Below are 20,385 nucleotides of genomic sequence, written 5' to 3'. Positions count from 1 at the left end.
CTAATTCCCCGTCTGCCTGGAGAGGACATGCTGTATGTCTGTGACAAAGTAAGTGCTGCACTTTTATTTTTTTATGGGAGACGGGAATTCCATCTGCTTTGTGACTAGAAATATAAGAGGAATATTTCTTTGCAACATTATCATGTTTTACTTATATGACAAAGAGCTGAAATAAATCTATCCGACCGGATTTGTTTAGAAACCAATATCAAAGCTTAAAGGGATGGTATAGTATTGGTGGAGGTGAGGATTTGGGCTTTTAACTTTTTGTGATATACCAAGAACCTACTTATGAAATAATAGAGAGTATGCCATTCTAAGAGGAATTCTAAAGATTATTTGATGAAAATTGGTTTTGAAATGGATGAGCCATCCAAAAACAAAATAAAACGCAGCAATCGTGATAAAAAGTGAGTCCTATATTATATTATTATTGCTCTGTTTTGGATATCGCAGCTATTTCAAAACCATTTCTCATTATTTCAGCAAAAGTCGTTAGAAACCTGAAGTAGATCTATGCAATCAATTCAATTTTCCATTTTCTGGTCAATGATCATAGTTGCAACCTGTTAGTTTATGTAAGCAACAAAACCGCCCATAGTGTAAACGACCTATTTCCTTCGAAATTTTATTCAGTCATTATTTATTCATGCCAAAATCTCTTTCAGAACCTGGCAGAACTAAATCCCACAATCTTCACTGTGAATGCTGCGCACTGTTTGGCTGGATGGTTGTGAAATCTGCCCGAATTCCTGTATACAATCGTGTCTTCCTTCGCTACAATGTTTCCGGCCTGCTGTGCTCTGTGGCTTTCAGTATCCCAGACAAGGCAGAAACACCCGATGCATACTTCAGCAGTACATTGCAAGCCTTGATCTGAACAGGCAACTATCACGAAGAAAAACCTACGGCATTTCATTAACAATATTGTTCAATAATTGTCTTGATATAGTTTACCAGCCTAAAGTTTTCATGGTGTATACTTTTACAAGGAATTGTCACCAGAGAAATGATGTTGTTCAGCTTGTCCCTCCGTTCGTACATCAGTCTGTTATCGATTATGGCAACGTTGTATCACGAAGGGAAATGAAACGAAAAGTACAAGTGGACAAGTTAATGCAGGGAGATTACTTTAGCAGTTGAACACATCGTCACAAATTGAGGAATATCGGAAAATCCGTTGAAGAGCTATATATACACATAATTATATTTAGAGTTTCAGTGCCGCCATTACGACATGGGAAAGCTACATCTTTGACGTCAACCATGGAAAATTATATAAAGAAATGTAAGGAAAATAGGCATAGTTTCACGTTTCTAGCATTACAAAAGGAGCACTTGATTTACTTCTTCCAGAAGGGGGTGGGGGTAATATTACCCTTAACATTATGGCAACGACAAATAAGTGGAGGCAATTTGTACTTTTCATTTAGAATCAGATTTTATGGAATTCCCTTGATATTTTCGTCATATACGTTTCCATACATGAAAGTGACACTGAAACTTTAAAAAATGCATAACTTCCACTGGATCATACGATTTTCCATGTTCACTTATGTGTTCTTGTGATATTGCTCCAATCCACGGGTACATTTGGGTTTCATTCCCCTTTAAGTACTGTTTGAGCTATCCAAATGAAACTTTGCATATGTATTTACGATTGGATGAAGTTACTTCTGCCACCTTGTGGGTGCCAGCGTTCAAGGTCAAATATTGTAGGTCATTATCAAATTCTACAATGTCATTTCGTGCTCTTTCTTTGTATCTCACCTTGTAAGCACTGTCGACATAGTATTGTGGTGTTCTTTTGATAACTTTCCACACTTTTGAGCTATATGACCACCAAATTCACTCCCCAGAACATCTAAAGATGGCTGTCAAGTGTTGATATTGGTGAAGTCCGACTCCGTCAACAGTCAAAAAGTCAATGAGCTTACATTTGAAAATCAGTGTAATCACAAATTCGATATGTGGGCAAGACATCACTTCGCTTTTACCTTGTTAGATGGTGAATATTTGTGAAGCTTCCGTTTCTAATTCATACAGCATCAGCATACCTTATGTCTGAGAATAGTGGTAAAGGAGATTAGATACTTTGGCAACAGCGTGTAAAATTCGCAAAATTTTATTTTGTACCTTATTTGCTGAACAAACGTCGTAGGAGGACTACAACCTGCCAGGCAGTATGGCGGAATAATTACTCTATTATTAGCGTCATAGAATAAATGACAATGATGTAGTTCTGAAGCATGCTATTCATTAGATACTTTTGCAATGACTCCATGTATACTTTTAATCGAACTAGGTATATAATCAGCAATGTCTTGTACTTGAATAACGACAGAATGATTTCGGTGAGGAAAGTTTTCTGTCACGTCATTTAGGAATAAGGGAACGTGTCAATATTATGCTATTTGTTCCATAGTTATTTCTGAAGTGGTTAAATGTATTTTCCTTTAAAAAAATCATTTTATATATACCTACGTTGCATCCAGATGCTTATTCGTTGAAAAATATGGGCAATGTATTCAAAGGACAAAGATCATACACTAATGGGCCTAGGGTATACAACATTTCACTCGTTGTTGTTGTTTTGCTTTGTTTTGTTTTGTGTGTGTTTTTTTTTTGGGGGGGGGAGGGGGGGGGGACACGGTTCAAAGTGTCCTGAAACCTTGTATAATACATGCATTTAGTCATGTATGATGCCAAACTGTTCCCGCTCATACAAATGCAGCCGTTTCAAGGAAATAACATAAGATTATTCTTATACTCCATGATTTGGTAATGCTTAAGTGGTTCATAAGAGTCCAGTGAAACTGTGTACAGAACAAAAAGTGGATTTGACAATGGTATACGATATCCGCAATTTACTCTTTGACGGGGTCTATCATCCGATTAATATATATATAAGCACGGTAGTCCCCTATTCGGAAACTACAAGTTAGATAAGCTGCAATCATTTTGCACGCGACCATGGCGTTATAGCCAAAGGTGATCTGCAAATCCCTGTGTGCCTACAGAGGATTGGAAAACGTAACAACTTTCTATGTATAGAACAACGAAACAGAAACTGGTGCATGTATTATTCTCAGTCACTTTGTTAGTCATTATGATGATTTGCTCATTGCAGTTCCGGAATCTCAGCTCGAGGGACTCGAATTGATCACCCAAAACAAAATCTGAATACATAACCATGATAACTGCGATTCTGCCTATAGTCTCCATTGGTAGCCCATAAGGGCTGGTATCAAGTTCGATTTTCATATTATAATTATACCTTGTATTTAGATGTTTTCATCGAAATGCCCGTATACCTGAATATGGTATGCGTATGTCAGTTAAGTATCTAAACCATAATAAATTGTAGTCGTAATCTAAGTGCCAAGAATCTCATGATTTGAATAAGTGTGAACACCAAGACATGTCGTGATAAGGACTTTAAGACAATTGGCATCGTAATTATAAAACAAACTCCTAATATTGTAAGACATGTTTTAAATTTTAGATAAATTCATGTCTATGCTGGAAACATCTTTTTGATGATTCATGATGACGTCACTGTTACATGAATATTGTACGCATGGAAATATGTAGGCCTATTCGTTTAAATGCATACAAACAACTTGTGTTAATCCTCTTACATTTTTTTTTTAAAGATATGGTGCATACTTTAGAAATGTACGTAGCATGCTTTTGTTTTTTGAGGCTTTGTGTACTGGCAAAAAGCATATCTTATTCTTATAGATTATGTGAATAAGTACGTATTCAAGTACGTTTTGAATAAAACGTATCCAGACAAATGTATATCATATTTTTACCTCTTCCTTCATGCAGATGTATGCTCTTGCCTAGAGGGTTTGTTTGATAGATAATGATAGTGCTCACCTCATTGGAAAGGTAATTGGGTAAATATTTGGTTTTAGTATGTCATTCAAACACAACTATAAGTTAACTTCTACATTAACATTTCAAAACTCACAAATTCCACGCACACATTTCATGATTCACAGGATCCAAATTACACCAATCTTATTTACTTTGCAGAGTGCAACAACAGCATAAGTTTGATATACTGAGCAAACAGGCTTGCATTAGTTCGCACTATTCAAGGTTTAAAGTAGTTAAGTAACCAAATTGTACCTTGTTATGTGATGCTAAGTATATTTACCTTATAGGTATAATGTTGCAAATATGTGGTGCTTATTTCATCCATAACTGCTGCAAAATTGCTTCTTTAAAGGAGCCAATCAGTGTCACTACCTGTTCCTCTAGAGACGCAATATTGCCCAGTAATCTCAAGGTTCACTTGAGGTTATACTGGGCAACATTGCGCCTCTAAAGGCGTAGACAGTGACACTGACTGGCTCCTTTAAAGAAGCAATTTTGCTGCAGTCATGGATCAAATAAGCACCACATAGGTGCAACATTATACCTATTATATGGCACAAAATCGCACCCTCAAAAGAGGCTACAATCTTGGAACTTAGGGTGCTTCTTTGCACCCTCACGAAAGGTGTAAAGTTGCACCAAAAGTAGAGGCAAGAGAGGGTGCAAAGTTGCGCCGAAAATTAAAGGGAGAAAGATCGCACCCTCAAGAAAGGTGCATCTCAGCACCAATTAGTGTGGGTGGAAAGATGCACCCTCAAGAAAAGGGTGCAACTTAGCACCACTTAGTGTGGGTGGAAATATGCACCCAAGGGAACCACTTCGCACCCTCAATAAAGGGTGCAATGTTGCACCTTCTTTGGCGGTGCAAAGGTGCACCCACAGGTTGCAAGGTTATACCCTTGCGCAAGGTACCACTTTTGCACCCATTTCTCGAGGGTGCAAGATAACACCCATGGGGAGCCACCAGTGTGACATCACTTTGCACCCTTAAAAGGTGCAAGAATGAATCATTTTTTCTTAGTGTGTAGAGATAATACCTCATTTGCACAGCCAAAAGGGCGTCCGACCAAAGTGTCGTTATTTTACAAAATGATCCATCTATCGAGGTCCATGTGTGTGCAAAATATGACGGTGATACCATATACACTAATGAGATTACAGAATGAAGTACATTTGACTTTTGACCCCACTTTACACAGCCAAGATGGCATCTGAGCGACAAGTTGTTATTTTGTGAAATTATACTTGCAACATGTTCCTTACGTGTGCAAAATGTGGGAAAGATAGAACGTGTGTTTACCAAGAAACAGGATGAAACACTTTTGACCTTTGACCCTAATTTACCTACCCAAGATGGTGTCAGAGGAAGTAGTTGTTATTTTGTGAAATAATATTCATGACATGAACTAAACATGTGAAGAATATGGGGTTGATAGCCATTGTTGTTGTTGATCTATTGCACAGAAAGTGGAAGAAAGAAAGATACAGAAAAAAATAAGTTATTGTATAGAAATTTGAAGGAGAAGCATAAAACAATCAGAAAAAGTTAAAGATAGGAAGGGAGGATAAGACTAACTAAAGAAAAAGAAGAAAATAATGTAAAAAATGCAAAAAAAAAGTATTGGCAGGGGTGAGCCTCGAACCGAGGACCTTAGGATTACAAGTCGGATGCGCTATGTACTGACCTACAAATTGTATTTCATCCTCCATAGGCCCTGTGTGCTATTAAAGCAAAATGACGCTGCATCGAAGACAAGTGCCAATTTTAACCATTTTTTCGACGTGATGCCGACGTCGTATGAAAAAACGGGGATTATTACTGATAGCTCAAAGTCTCAGCTACAACATATTAAAATCGTGGAGAAATTATCTAAAGGATAAGTGAGCTAGTGCTCGAAAAAGATAGTCATGTCAATTTTCATTTCCAGAAAAACTGCACTCCCATAGAGATAACATGTAAACTGGTCGAATTTGACAAGATTACTTTCAATCCATTTTTACGAGGTGATGCCGTCAGCCAATCAAAATTTTGTAATTACACTTATGAAAGAGCATTTAATTAGCTACATTAGATAGAAGTCTTTGTGAAAATAGGCAAACGATAAGTGAGATACGCTCGAGTGAACTCGGAATTTGATGACTTCATTTTGAAAATTTACTTTTTTTATTTTAGTAAGAAATTTGATATCTTTCAATCATTTTTCCAGCATCGCCAACCCATGAAATGACATGTATAACTCACCAGCTTTCAGAATGTGTAAACAAAAAAAAATGAGAGGGGTGGGGGGGGGGGGTCACCGTCCATTCTGACGAGTAAAATCGGATTTAAAATTGGCGGTTTTTTGGCATAGTTGCACTGTATATCGCCATTGACGCGCGCGCGAAATTTCAACTTTGACGGGCATGTATGGCGTCATATTGAGTCTTACTGACTTGAAACTTAGTAGACTTATTCCTTGACATTTCAGACATTCGATCCCTGTGCAAAAACGGGAAATTTCTATTGCATATGAGTTCTGCGTGCGTATATGCGCGCGCGCCTACGCGTCCGTCTATTTTTTCAATTTTTTTCTTCAAAAAATGCTCCAAATGATCTGAAACGTGTGCAAAAAATTTTTGAACTCGATTGGAGCATGTAAATATTTCAACGCGCGCGAACGCTCACGTTTTAAAGGTAGAGATGAATTTTGAGAATATGAGTACAAAGAACTTGACTTAAACTATATGTGAAGTAAATTTCATTTTAAACTATATGTGAAGTAAATTTCATTGAGAAATTCTATTCCATTAATGAGATATGAATGAAAATGTGTTTTTATATAATGACGTCATAGTGACGTCACGGTCAACTGATCACAATGATTTTATTAAATCTTTCGTCTTTGGGACATGATACATATATGGTATAAGTTTGAAGTTGATATGCATAAGACTTTCTGAGTTAACCTCTGCACAACTTTTGAGGAGAAATAAAGAAAGAAGAACAACGAATCAGTACAGATACAGAAGGTGATCCCAGAGAATACTCGGATCACCTAATTACATCTTACATTGATCAATCGCTTGCTCTATACGAGGTTTTTTTTTTAACCTCTTTCACACACAAGAGCAATGTGGTCAAGTGGTTAGGGTACCGGTATCCTACTCAGGATATTTTGGGTTCAAAATCCATAACCCGTATACCCTGTTACAAAAGTTGCACAATGTAAAACACATTTTCCTCTCTGCATGCGTGCATAAACAGACTTTGAATAAGTCCCTATACTATGAGTAAAGTGCTATAAAAGGACTGTATGTCTTCATTGAAACAGATATCTGATAAAGATGTTGATGTCTCTGATGCTCTTGAACAATGCAACAATAGACCAATGAAATAAATTTATTTACCTAGAATTTTTGGATTTCATGTCAAATGTTCCTATTTCATGAATCTGGTGTTCCTTTCATTTAAGAACGAAATAGTTATTGATATCATAATCATGAATGTCTATAAGCTGAATAGAACACAGTGTCCCACAGTTTGCAACTGAATGAAAAATTACCCTACATCGATTTAAATAAACATGGAATTGATCACTGTTTTAGTAGTATCAATGATACATTTACGTCGATGTAGGGCAATTTGGCAATCAGTTGCAATGAAAAAAAATATCGACGGAAGAGTCCCACAGTTTGTTCACAATATGTTCACATAGTTGGTAATGTTAAAATGCTCGAATTTCACGGTATGAAGATGATTTCACACTGTGGTGTGTTTTTTTTTTTCCACAGAGAGCTCTCATAGTTATGTTTTGTTTCACACTGTGATTTGATGATTCGCAGTGTGGTCACCACATTAAAACGCTGGACTTTAACACTGCGAAGAGATTCCACACCGTGTTCTCAAATTGTTCACACTGTGTTCTTTCCAGTAAGGATATGACCTCGAAGACAGTCCATTACTACTAACATTACTCCATGAAATGCTGATGTTTAAAGGGAGGCAGTCCTGAGATTTTCACTGCACTGATAATTAAGAAGAGTAAAAAATATAAACTTTCACTAATTTATACGCTTGGACATCAAAAATTGTCTCCGTACGCGATTTTTGAAAAATAATTCCTTCAAGCGATCGTGAAAGAGCCGGCAAAAAGATGCTACGTAGTGCATGCCCTACTCACCAAGTTGACAGCCATGCCTCTAAAAACCAATTTAAGTGTTCAAATGATTAGTTGCAATTTTATCATATAATGTGAAAGTTTGTGGTTTTATAATTTCAAACAAAATATTTCAAGCTTAGTTTATATAATTTACGAAAAATTAATATTGTAAACATAAATTTATATGTATTTTTAAACCAAATATACCATGAACTTGACATCAAATAGGCACGGTCGTTTTCTAGCTTCCGTCCGTGTTGCATACTTCTTAGCGTAGAAACCACTCGCGCGCAAATCCTTACCATACCAATGTATACATACACAGTACACTCGACCTCGTCCAGTCGATTTTGGCATTCAAACCGAAGATAACCTGTGCATGAGAGAGTCGAATTCTTCAAAGAAAATATTGTTTGTATATCAATATTTCTGTAAGTAGTCAGATAATCGCCTTTCCTCGAAAAAAAAATATGACGTGAGCCGGGAAGGGTAAACACAGGGGGTCGTAGGGATATGAATTCGCTCCACTTTGCCGTGCATGTCCAGTCGGCACTGGCAGCAGCTAGCTCAGTGGCACTGTACTGCAGTCCAACCCCGGCTGCAGGCCCACGGTAAATTAAACATAGCTAGCCACTTTCCTTACCTCTCTACGCTTTTTTCCCTCGGTTGTCTTCGAAGTCGATGCTCGAGGTGTTTCTGTTTTATAACTCATGTGAGCAAATGGTCAGGATTGCATCTGGTTTCAGGAGTTTTCTCGGTTTATAACCGAGGGCCACAGCCTGCCGGTCCACGTTAAAACATCGCTTCACAAATTGTCCACGCACAGGTAGGTCACAACACGATTTCGAGATTTTGTAGGCCCTAAGTTTCTTATGTTCGGCATCGTTGTACCGATATTTCCCAGCCATACAGCTCACCTTTAACGATACTTTTGTTGGTCTGGGACGGAAAAAAGGATTTTCCTGGGAAATTTTCTGCACGATTCGAGCAAAACTACTGATGTAAGATAGCCTGACCAGACGACGCTGAATGCGGTCGCCCCTGTAGTGTACTAGCAGGCCTGTGTAGAATCGTTTCTACCTATAAATATGTACACTCTGTACGTACTATAGAACATGCATGAGCGGCGACAGGTTGGGCTGCAGCTGCGCTTGAGACTGGAAAAGTGCGAAGGGCAAACCGCGTACGGGGTGCGTACGCGTATCTACCGTAGATCTATCATCTAGTTGTACCGTCCACACGTGCGAATATAATACACAATACATACACACACACACACAAACACACACACACACACACACACAACGTAGAAACAATGTCAAATACGAGTCGGAGTAGCCACCGACGTCTTCATGCATCCGGGTAAACTATAGACCGGGGGCCCAGAAGATTTATTCAGCTGAAAAGGGTCACACTTTTTAATGGTCTCATCATGTAAGGATGTGTCCAAGGGTCAATAAAATGAATTGCTGGCAAGTCACATCCTGTACCGTAAGCCTAGGGACCACAAAAAGGGACCCCGAAAAATGGATTTATTCAGCCGAAGGGGGTCACGGACAAAAGTTGGTGGATATTGTTCCTTTGGGTGTACTTATCATGAAAACAGCGATGCCAGCTATTTTATCCTGTACGGGGCCCCAGACAGTAGCCCCAAAGGGCCCTACAAATATGGTGTTATTCAGCTGAAAAGGGTCACAGCTAATTTCTTTTGCAATGGAAGTAGTTCCCATCAGAGATATCCAAAACACCAATGCCAGCTATTTTATCCTGTACGGGGCCCTAGACAGTAGCCCCAAAGGGCCCCACCCCCCATAGGCCCTACGTACAAACACACACAAACATTGATTTTATTCAGTTGAAAAGAGTCACGGCTAATTTCTTTTGCAATTGAAGTAGTTCCCATCAGAGATATTCAAAACACCAATACCAGCTACTTTATCCTGTACGGGGCCCCAGACAGTAGCCCCAAAGTGCCCCACCCCCCCCCCCCCATAGGCCATAGCGTACAAACACACACAAACATTGATTTCATTCGTGCAGCTGAGAAGAGTCACGGCTAATTTCATTTGCAATGGAAGGAGTACCCATCAGAGATATCAAAAACACCAAAGTCAGTTATGTTATCCAGTACGGGGCCCCGGACAGTAGCCCCAAAGGAGCTCCCCCCCCCCCCAACACACACACACACACACACATTAGTTTAATTCAGCTGAAAAGAGTCACGGCTAATTTCTTTTACAATGGAAGTAGTACCCATCAGAGATATCCAAAATACCAAAGCCAGCTATTTTATCCTGCACGGGGCCCCAGTCAGTAGCCCCAAATCTGCCCCCCAAGGAAAAACGCAGTATCTACATCCAGCTCCATTTCTAAACAACCGAGATATTCACCATTTTATCTTTTTGCCAAAGCCCCTGGAAAATATACTCTTTGAAAAATTCCTTCATTGTGGAATTTTAGTCTATCTAGCTACCAATTTTCCTGGAAAATATCATTTTTTGTTTTTGTTTTGTTTTTCAGTTATTGATGAAAATGTAGATACTTTGGGGAAACCCCACGCAATTGACTGATTTCCCCAAGGAAAAACGCAGTATCTACAATGGAACGAATTTCCCCAAGGAAAAACGCAGTATCTACAGCGGAATGACTAGTATTAATCTTCTGCCATAATTATGTATGCATGTAAACATCATTGTTCAAGTATTCTCTGGCCCTGGGGGATGCATCCTCCACCCCCCCCCCCCCCCATTTATGCCCTCTAGGCTTCATAAGATTATTAAATAACAGATCGTTCTTGGAACGTTTTGCTTAAAAGTGTATCCCAGACCGATCTTGCTGTAGGCCTAACGTTACGTCGATACGTGTTTAATATGAAGCTTGCCAGGGCTGTAATGTGATGCTACATGGCCTAGCCGCTAACTAGCATCTAGAATACTAGATCTATCTGTACAGTCTAGGTTACAGTCTGTCTAGACCAAAATAAATCTAAATCGGATGTCTGGACCTAGATCGATCTAGACTAGGTCTAGTTTTTATATCGTTTATTCTAGGCTGGCTACGTAGCAGGCTACACAAGTCTACCGCCTCAGGCTATACATGCACGATGCTCACAGAAAAAAAAAAAAAAAATAGCCTAACGTTAGAACTGCAGAAGGTTTAAGCCCTACACGAGCCAGGACTCTTTGATTAGAAAAAAAAATACATCTAGAACCGGTCTAGAATGAAGTGACATCCGCTCTCTAGGCCTATTCCTTCTGGATTGAACCTAAGTTTAACGTCATGTAAATTTGTAATGTACCTGTAACTTTTTTTACTTGTAAGTTATGTAGCATGCAGCATGGGATCATGCATGCATTTTACGCAACCCAGTCTCACTAATCGGTTAGGGTCTAGACACTGTCTAGATCCGATAAGAATTAAAATACAACTTATTCTTAACTTTCTCTATTTCGTTTATTTACCGTGGGTACCTATTTTTCCCATGGACCCTAATCTATAGTATTGTCAACTCTGTAATTTTAAGACATAAGTATGGTATGATGTAGATAATTGAACATTGACACTTCACTAGACTTAGGATTCTAAAAAGTGGTTAAGTTTTAGACTTCTTACTACAGGCCTGCCCTAGAGTAGGCCTATTCAAGTCCTACACTTGTTAGATCTTTCTTTAGACTTTCGGAATACGGACCCTGGAAGTTCTGATTAACGTAAAGTCTAACATTAGAAAAGAGACGCAAGACTCAAACGTTAGGCATAGCCTACTGTCTAGACAATAAAAGACTTAGGCCTAGACTTAGATCTAAGGGAGGGTGTAACATGTTACATAACCTGACGTTTATCCGATACAACACAAATAGATCTATTGCCTTTCGAAGAAACTTTCGGATTCGGAGCCTGAGGAATTTTGACATGGGTCTAGGCCTAACAAAGTTACTTCACAACAAGTTATAGTACGGATAATGTTCATCATTGAGGTAGAATATGAAAGAAATAAAGCTGATCGTTTATCACACGAAGCGAAGTAAACACAAATGTATGCATTTGTGTTTACCTCGCTTCGTGTGACAAACATGCATTGTATTTAGCCTACTTCGCTTCGTGTGACAAACAATCAGCTTTATTCTTTCAATATTGAAATAGTTTTGAATAACTTACTCATTATCTGCAGATAAATTTTCTTGAGGGCTAGGCTCACGAGTAATTTTCCCCACGACAACATTTTGTTTTATTCCAAGTACACACTCCCACTGTAATGCTGACTACCCGGGCCGCGTGTTTTTTTTAGACGGCACAGATTGGGGAAACTAAAAATCTATCGGGGACCCTACTCCTAAACCTAACCCTAATCCTAATCCTAACCCTAACCATCAAACCCTAACCCTAACCCTAACCCTAACCCCAATCCTAACCCTAACCCTAACCATAACCATAACCAAAAACCCTAACCCAACGTTTTTCCCATAGGTTTAACACGCGCCATGCCCCAATCTGTGCCGTCTTAAAAAAAAACGCACCCGGGCCCTGTGCTGATGACTGCTGCACAGCATCAGTGCAGCTAGCTGCAAGCTGTCAGTGTTGTGTTGCATTGTTTAATGTGCACTCGGTTAGTCTTAATCACACACTGTGTTTTATATTAGGATTACGATCTCATCAAAATATTTACTAATCAGTATTGTTTCGGTTAGATATTTTGAACATTATGTCTTATTATTGAGCAAGTATATCTAAAGAAAGTAATTTACGTTCAAATTACAGAACAACCGGCAAAGTATTCACATATATAAATAACAGTGTCTGGTAATTAAGACTAGCTTTGTAGATACTGCGTTTTTCCTTGGGGAAATATTCATCATGTAGATACTGCGTTTTTCCTTGGGGAAAGTGCAAGTTGAGTGTAGATACTGCGTTTGGCAGTTACGGAAAAGTGGCTTTCTAAACATTTTTTCAAAAATCTGAATATGTCATAAGAAGAAGGATTGCCCACTGACTATATTTATGCAAAAAAGTGAAAATCGCCAAAAATGTTAGATACTGCGTTTTTCCTTGGGGGGGCAGAAATTGCTCCCTCCCCCCCCCCCCCCCCCCCCCCACACACACACATTGATTTTATTCAGCTGAAAAGGGTCGTGGCTACTTTCTTTTGCAATTGGAAGTAGTATCCCAGCATACTCATCAGAGATATCCAAAACACTAAAGCCAGTTATTTTATCCTGTACGGGGTCCCAGACAGTAGCCCCGAAGTGCACCCCCCCCCCCCACACACACATTAGTTTCATTCAGCCAAAATGGGTCACGGCTAATTTCTTTTGCAATGGAAGTATACCCATCAGAGAAATCCAAAGCACCAAAGCCAGTTATTTTATCCTGAACGGGGCCCCAGACAGTAGCCCGAAAGTGCCCCCTACACACACAAACACACACACACACACACACACACACACACACACACACACACACACGTATTGGTTTCATTCAGCCGAAAAGGGTCACGGCTTATTTCTTTTGCTATGGAAGTAGTATCCATCGGATATCAAAATACCAAAGTCAGATATTTTATCCTGCACGGGGTCCCGTACAGTAGCTCCAAAGTGTTTTGCTTTATCTCTTTATTGTTTGCATCTCTTCCTCTTAAATATGCGCTCCTTCGTCTTCATTTTCGCGACAACGACAACGCGTCCTCCTCCTCATCATCATCATCAGTAGCCCCAAAGTGCCCCCCTCTCCACATACACACATACACACACACACACACACACACACACACACACACGCACACATTAGTTTCATTCAGCTGAAAAGGGTCACGGCTAATTTCTTTTGCAATGGAAGTAGTACCCATCAGAGATATCCATAATACCAAAGCCAGTTATTTTATCCTGTATGGGTCCCCGCACATCAGTATAGCCCCAAACACGGGTAATTTCTTTTGCACTGGAAGAAGTACCTATCAGAGATATTCAACACACCAAGGCTAGTTATTTTATCCTGCACAGAGCCCCAGACAGTAGCTCCACAGTGTCCCATCCATTATACATGTACTGTGAATCAGCTGAAAATGGTCTTACAAATTCTTTTGTAACGTTAATATCAGGGCCTACTGAACAGAGATATCACAAACCACACTAAAGCAAGTCATCTTATCCTGTATACGGGGTCCCATAGGTTACAGTAGTAAAACACTCATAAAATTTGCAAAGGAAGTCTTGTACTGGGCCAAGGTTACAGTAGCCATATAGTGCCCCTCCCCCACATAATTATTATGACATCATTTAGCTGAAAAGAGTCATAGTTGTTTTTCTTTTACAATCGAAGTAGGCCTTAGTTTAGATCATAGATACCCAAAACATCAAAGCCAGTTAGGTTTTCCCAGCCAATTTCGCACTTTTGTTGGTTCATTTGATAGAAGGTTCGAATTCGTAAAATGGGTATTCAAATTGGCTGGTACCTTATACGTTCATTCAAATTCGCCTTGACTTGCCGAAAAGGGTATTTCAGTCATTAAATTTCGCGAAAGACAGTCAAATTCCAAACGTGTTCATTCAAATTCAAATCATTTTGTACCTCGGATAGGACATAAAATGGAGGTCCCGTGTATGTGAGAGTAACAACTCATGCACATAAAAGATCCCGCTTCATTCATTCATCGCGAAGAGCCAACTGGACCCCATGGAAGACCAGCTTAGAGTAGCTGAATATGGGCTATCCAGCCATCTTCTCAGATGGAAATGAACAAACAAATCATGCTATTTCTTTGCTTCAGATCATTTCAACGTGTCTTTTGTGTGTTTTCGTTTCATCTATAGATTACTGTTATAAAGCAGTAAATGTATCATATTTCTTATCTAGTATAACTGGATTTGTTTGTTCTGTAACCAGACTGGTAAGGCTCCTTCTCTTTCATAGGCCTACACATGTCATTATAGGCCTATACGTGTACCAGTGATGCAGATTAACTTCATTTTTATAGTCATGACAGCACAATAGATACAGACGTATATCTCTAGAAGACATAGAAAGAATTATTAAAAAAAAAAAAACATTCGAGGATCATAACCTTGACTTCTTGGAATTGGCCGACCGCTCGTAATAAAGCGCTCGTAACGGCCAGATAATTTGCGGCTTCTTACTTCTTTGGATTCAAAAAGCACGTTAAAAAAATGGTGTCAAAGTCTCTTTAGCGAATACGAAAACATGAAATGCTATGATGCTTACAAAACAATAACTACGACGAAAGAAAATAAGGAAAGAGGCCAAGCATGAACATATCTGTTTAATTGACTGCAGAACATGTTAAATTAGATGGCCAGAAATCAATTTGAATGAACGAGCGCAGCATGTAATCACGTGACTATATCATTATGAGTTTATGAATGAACGAATAGTGGAATGGTACTTGTCTTATATATGGATTTCAGTTGAAAAAGTGTTATTTACAATAAGGTTAGAGGTAATGTGAATGTTTCAAAATAAATATGAATGAAGAGATTAATATGACATTGAACTACCATGTCATCTAGGCGAAATTTTAGCTAAATTTAATTCAACATTGAAGAATTCGATTAAAAGAGGTACGATATTGGCCCGGATGCAGGGCCCTTGACAGGTATAGCCCCAAGGTATTCCCACCCCATATGAATTAATTGTTTGTAGGTGAAAAGAGTCATGTATGCCTATTTTCCTTGGCAGTGGAATTAACAGCTGAGATACGTAAAACACAAACCCATCCAGTTAAGGGGCCCCCAGCCAGTAGCTGCGGAAAGTGCTCCCGTATTATTTTATTCTAAGTGAAAAGAATCACTGCTATAATTTCTTTTGCAATGGAAGTAGTACTCAAGGAGGTATCAAAAACACCGAAACCAGTTATATAGCTGTACGGGGCCCCACGGAGTGTTCCTAAAGTGTCCCCACGTGTAATTCCACTATCAAGATCTGAGCACATCCCGATATATTCAATCTGTCAGATCGGGAGAGAGCGGCAAAAGTGTGCGGGGACCGGGAGCATCGTAGCAGCAGCGTTTGGGGTGATGGGGTTGGATCTGGCAATTTTACAGATCGGGAAGAAATTTTGAACTGGTTCAAAATTTCTTCCTCATCTCCCCATCAAGATTGACCTATTTTGAATCGTAGCTCAAACGGGGAGAGAGCAGTGACAGTGTAAATACCGCGGGATGAGCGTAACAATTCCAGGTTTTTCTGACCGTAGTAACAGCGGCACAAGAACGGGAAATATAGTCTAAACTAGACACCGACGACATGGTCCCGCTGCTGCGCCGCTTTCTTGATCAAAGCACGACCTTCCCGCTTTAACGACGCTCTCACTAAGTTCTCTACTCTCGTATAAAATCAAGGCCTGTTACTACGACGCTTCATTCCTGCTTCGATAACGCTGTTGGCCGCTTTAGCTACGCTGTTCCTACGCTTTCCCAGACTCAATTATGCACGTCTTCCACTCTCGCCGCTCTAAAATCGAACGTAGCCGATACGCTGGAAAATGTTTGTCAGAACAGCAAAACTGATGATGATGAGGAGGACGCGTTGTCGTTGTCGCGAAAAAGAAGACAAAGGAGCGCATATTTAAGAAGAAGAGATGCAAACAATAAAGAGAATAAAGCAAAACACTTTGGAGCTACTGTATGGGATCCCGTGCAGGATAAAATATCTGACTTTGGTATTTTGATATCCGATGGATACTACTTCCATTGCAAAAGAAATTAGCCATGACCCTTTTCGGCTGAATGAAACCAATCATATATATATATACATATATATATATATATATATATATATATATATGTGTGTGTGTGTGTGTGTGTGTGTGTGTGTGTGTGTGTGTTTGTGTGTGTAGGGGGCACTTTGGGGCTACTGTCTGGGGCCCCGTACAGGATAAAATAACTGGCTTTAGTGCTTTGGATATCTCTGATGAGTACTACTTCCGATTGCAAAAGAAAGTAGCCGTGACCCTTTTCAGCTGAATAAAATCAACGTGTGTGTGGGGGGAGGGGGAGGGGGAAGGGGGTAATTTGGGGCTACTGTCTGGGGCTACTGTTTGGGGCCCCATGCAGGATAAAGTAACTGGCTTTGGTATTTTGGATTTCTCTGATGGGTATTAATTCCATTGCAAAAGAAATTAGCCGTGACCCTTTTTCAACTGAATGAAACTATTGTGTGAGTATGTGTGTTGGGGGGGGGGCACTTTGGGGCTACTTTCTGGGGCCCCGTACAGGACAAAATAACTGGCTTTGGTGTTTTGTATGTCTCTGACGGGTACTACTTCCATTGCAAATGAAATTAGCCGTTACTCTTATCAGCTGAATAAAGTCAATGTGTGTGTGTGTGTTTGTACGTAGGGCTTATAGGGGGTGGGGCACTTTGGGGCTACTGTCTGGGGCCCCGTGCAGGATAAAATAGCTGGCTTTGGTGTTTTGGATATCTCTGATTGGTACTCCTTCCATTGCAAAAAAAAAAAAAAAATAGCCGTGACTCTTTTTAACTGAATAAAATCAATGTTTGTGTGTGTTTGTACGTAGGCCTATGGGGGTGGGGCCCTTTAGGGCTACTGTCTAGGGCCCCGTACAGGATAAAATAGCTGGCATTGGTGTTTTGGATATCTCTGATGGGAACTACTTCCATTGCAAAAGAAATTAGCCGTGACCCTTTTCAGCTGAATAACACCATATTTGTGGGGCCCTTTAGGGCTACTGTCTGGGGCCCCGTACAGGATAAAATAGCTGGCATTGCTGTTTTCATGATAAGTACACCCAAAGGAACAATATCCACCAACTTTTGTCCGTGACCCCCTTCGGCTGAATAAATCCATTTTTCGGGGTCCCTTTTTGTGGTCCCTAGGCTTACGGTACAGGATGTGACTTGCCAGCAATTCATTTTATTGACCCTTGGCCACATCCTTACATGATGAGACCATCAAAAAGTGTGACCCTTTTCAGCTGAATAAATGCTCTGGGCCCCCGGTCTACTAGGGAGCGTACGGATAACGAGCAGAACACGGCTGGGAAGAGTTGTGCATCGACGACGTATGACTCTCCGCCAAGACTTGCTCATTAGCATATTCACCATGCAGAGTCACACTTTTTCAACCAAAATGTGCGAGCTTATTTGGTGATTTTAAAGTTTGTTTTTGGTGAAAGTAGTTCATTGGAGGTACCAACAACAACATTTTTTTAAATTTCGTGAGGACTGTATCCCTTTAAGATCTTGTTTAACTTCGTGAGCAGTGATGTAAAGAAAATGTCAAGATATCACTTTTAATGCATATGTGTTAATTGTGCGGCATTGTTTTCGTTGTCTTGCGTTTTATAATAATAATAATAATGATGATAATGATAATAATGACAATTTTAATGATGATAATAATAATAATGATAATAATAATAATGATAATAATAATAACAATAAGCATATTCCTGAGTCCGTGATGATGACGGCTATAGCAAAGGCCCTCTTAGTCTGTAGGATTATATAGGACCCTACAAGACAGATTATGGTGATTATGGTGAATAATAGTTGCAGTAGGCCCTATATAGGGTAGTATTAGATAATATATACATCATCCACTGGAATGTAGCAAATGGCTTCGAAGTATTTTAATACAGAAAGCATGCGCCTCCTTTAATTTTCGATTGTAGCTGTAAGCCGATGAAACTCGGAAATTGCACAGGAGGCTTTTTTTTTCTTTTCTTTTGCTTGTCAGCTACTATTACTCAAACACGGAAGTGGTACCTGAAATATTTTGCGCCCCCCCCCCCTCACCATACATAATTCCTGCACTCTGACCTACCAATAAAATCAGCCATGCGCAAGATAGATTATGGAATTAATACGAACCGATTGAGTGCTTCCTTACATTTCAATAGTTATAAACTCAATTGCACAAGATATCTGATGTATATCATGGAACCAGGCCTACACTAATAGGCCTACGTACTTCATGATCACACGTGGAAGTGTATACCTGTAGAAGACAAAAATAATCAATACCCTCAATTATGTCAAGCGCGAGTACAGTGATCTGGATCACATATGAGTCATAATATATATCAAATCAGATTTGACAAAAAGCTGCACAAAATCAAGTATCACAGGGCGAGTCGACTTATAGGCCTATACAGCTCAACATGCGCGTATCAAAATAATACAGGCCTATACACGGTCAAAACGTGCAAAGGCAAAAAATTGTAAGTTTGCGCTTCAAAAACTAACGAGAAGAATGTTCATTGAATATCAGAAGCAGGGGCGTCACCAGCTTTTTTCCAAGGGGGGTGCGTTTGGACACTAAATGTAACCTTTGAGAGTTTTTTTACTAGATTTATTGGTTCCTGTGTCATCATGTACATTTACATAGACTACAGTATATATTGTACATAATGTGATTGTATACATACACGAATCTTCGCTATGAAGGACTATACGGGGTATACATTATGTGACGGTGTGAGATCCTCGGCGAAGGAGCGACATTTTGACATTTTACAGTCCCCAAACTGCCATTTGCAGGTATGTTTTTTCGCTTTGGAAATTAAGGGGAGCACTGGGCCCAACTGCTGCAATTACTGGCAGTAACATCAGGAGAATGGCATAACGATTAAATGCGAGCGAACGAAGCGAGCGAGCTTGAAAATTTTGACATATTTTGACATTTTTACAATCTAAAAATGCCGTTTGTAGCTATATTTTTTCAATTTGGAAATTAAGGGGGTGCATCGGGAGCAACTACTAGCAATTACTGGCAGCAACATCATTAGAATGGCATAGTGATTAAATGCGAGCGAGCGGAGCGAGCGAGCTAGAAAATTTGAACATTTTATAGTCCAAAAACTGCCGTTTATATAGCTATATTTTTTCGCTTTGGAAATTAGGAGGGGGTGGGAGTGCCCGGTGCGCCCCTCCCTGGATCCGCCACTGGTATATAGTCAATGATGTCGGTTTATGTTCATGATTGGGGGGGGGGTATGGCCATCGAGGGTGGCGTCGAAGTGACCAAGCAGCTGAAAGATGTCCAAAATCTGCACTTTAAAGCATCCCCTAATTGTTTGTGTTTGTGTGTGTGTAGTGTATGTGTCTTATATACATGTACATGGGAAAGTTAGGAAACAACCTATGTAATAGGTCAAGTCTTATCATTGGCAATGCAAGCCATTTTGATATAGACTAGTATGTAAAGCAACACTGCAAAATTAATGATCTAGCTTTGATACACTTTGCACATCTTGACCATATTCAGAATGCCAACCAGGAATCATGCTGAATCAGTATCTTTTGTCGGCTCCGGGCAATTTTGAACAATGTTTCACACTATACATGCTCTTTAATTATGGTTAAAAGAATTATTTCGTAATCACCT

General features: G+C 39.6%; 1 protein-coding gene across 1 annotated transcript in view; it reads right to left on the bottom strand.

The window, feature by feature from the left end:
• The window catches only part of LOC140233765 (melanotransferrin-like), a 70,983-nt gene that overhangs the window by 31,311 nt on the left and 19,287 nt on the right, over positions 1-20,385 (bottom strand). The window lies entirely within an intron of this gene.

The sequence above is a fragment of the Diadema setosum genome, chromosome 10, assembly GCF_964275005.1.
Source record: "Diadema setosum chromosome 10, eeDiaSeto1, whole genome shotgun sequence".
Taxonomy (NCBI): Eukaryota; Metazoa; Echinodermata; class Echinoidea; order Diadematoida; family Diadematidae; genus Diadema; species Diadema setosum.
This window is presented reverse-complemented; position numbering and strand designations above follow the sequence as displayed.